We start from the raw sequence: 2,256 nt of genomic DNA on the forward strand, positions 1-2,256 counted from the left end.
GGGAAAAGAGGGCTAAGGATTTTAGGAAAGAGAAAATGGAGGATCATCTTACATTATTGGAAGCCGAGAAAGACATACAATATAAACCTACAGGATCTTCAGAGTCTGATAACCTTCAAAGACCTAAGAATAATCTTAGGAGGATACAGAATAAATGGGTTCTTGGTGCTCAGATCAGAGCTAGAGTGAATTGGCTAGAACATGCAAATAAGGGATCAAAGTACTTCTTCAACTTACTAAAACATAAAGAGGTCAGGGATAACATTGATACTATCTAGGATAATGGATTCAATATCTCTAATCAGGATGATATTCTTAAGGTTTTTGCACAGTACTTTCAAAACTTATTCACCTCTAAAGGAGATAGTCCGGACAGAGAAATTGCTAGAGAACTCGACCAAAATATAGTCTTAGAGAACATTGGTCCCGAGGAGGCAGAAAGTCTTGATAGGAACCTAACACTTGGTGAAATCAAAGAGGCCATTATGGCTCTTAGCAATGATAAAGCACTAGGACTGGATGGGTTACCAGTTGAATTTTATAAAGAATGTATTGACTGGATAGGAGAAGATCTCTTGCAACTCTATGGGGAAGCAATGGAAAAGGGTTCATTGGGCAGCAATATCAATAAAGGCCTCATCAACCTAATCCCTAAGGAGGGGGATAGGTTGCTTATCAAAAACTAGTGCCCTATTACATTTCTCAATGTGTCCTATAAAATTTGTACTGAAGTATTGGCTATTAAATTGGAGAATATAATCCCTAAAGTCATAAACCCCACACTGACAGGTTTTGTTAAGTGTGGATACATCTTAGAAAACCTTCTCATGTGTTGGGAAGCAATGATTTGGGCTCATAAATCTAATCAGAAGGCTATCGTGTTACTATTGGATTTTGAAAAATCATATGATAGGATAGAATGGAGTTTTTTCAATACAATGCTTAAGAGCTTAGGTTTCCCTGATCAATTTTGTAAAATGGTTAACATGCTCAAGAGAGATGCTAGTGCTTGTGTGGAAGTTAATGGGGTGCAGTCAGAAAGATTTACTCTGTCAATATCCATCAGACAAGGGTGCCCTTTCGCACTAGCTATATTTGTACTTGTTGTCAATGCCCTATATTACCTTTTAAGAGACTCTTCTCTCTCACCCTCTTTTAGAGGCATAGCTCTTCCAAATGGGGAGGACCTATCTAACATACAATTTCCTGATGACACGGCCATCTTAAAAGAGTCCAGTGCGAGAAATATAGATATTCTTATGGATAAATTAAGCATATTATGCATGGCCTCAAGTAGCAAGATCTCACTTTCCAAATCCATCATGCTAGGATGGGATGCAGAAGGTTGGGCTCAGAAACACTCTTTGATGTGGGGGGAACCTAACCACCTTGTTAGATAGCTGGGTGTATTGTTTTCCATTTTCCCTAACCTGAAGGAGATGTGGGAGTGGATTAAAAATAAGATTGATAAAAAGCTTGGAATGTGGAATAAAAACTTCCTCTCTCTCACTGGGAGATTTCAGATTTGTCAGAAGGTCGTCTCCTCATATAATATATATTTTGCATCGGCATGGCTTTTTAGAGATACCAATTTGGACATATCCAAAAGCAAATCATGGATTTCCTTTGGTCGAATGGGAAAGGGGGGAAGAAGCAACATGCAGTAAAATGGCAGTGGTGTAGTATGGGTAAGAGCAATGGTGGATTAGGACTAAAGGACCTAAGGTGGCATGGTATTTCCTTAGCTATTAAATGGATAATTAAGGATCTGCAAGGGTAATAACCTTGGAAGATATTGGTAAGATACAATATTTCCCAATCTTTCCCTAAGGGGAATGCTAACTGGAAAAGATTATTAATCAGTGATATTATCGTTGGTCCCTTTGAGGTCAAACCTATTGGATCTATTGTTTTTAAATCTTTGGAAAGCTTGGGACTCTATGAGATAAATTATTTCAAACAATGGTATTGTTTGGAACAACAAAGAGGTGTGTGGATAACGGGCCATATGGTGGAACTTGCAACATAATGGGAAACCTCTGGCTCTTATACAAGCATGCTCAACCAAGTCTTGGGCCCATAAAGGGCTGGAAAAGGTCTCAGATATCATGAAGAGGGGTTTTTCCTGAGCTAGACTGATATTATGCATAAGTTTGATATCCCTCCCTCCCACTTTAGAACTTACTCTATGCTCATGCTTGCCTATGAGTGCCTTGGCCTTCCCAAAGATTGCGTAGATAATAACTTCATATTTGT

Source organism: Cryptomeria japonica, chromosome 3 (assembly GCF_030272615.1).
Source record: "Cryptomeria japonica chromosome 3, Sugi_1.0, whole genome shotgun sequence".
NCBI classification, from domain to species: Eukaryota; Viridiplantae; Streptophyta; class Pinopsida; order Cupressales; family Cupressaceae; genus Cryptomeria; species Cryptomeria japonica.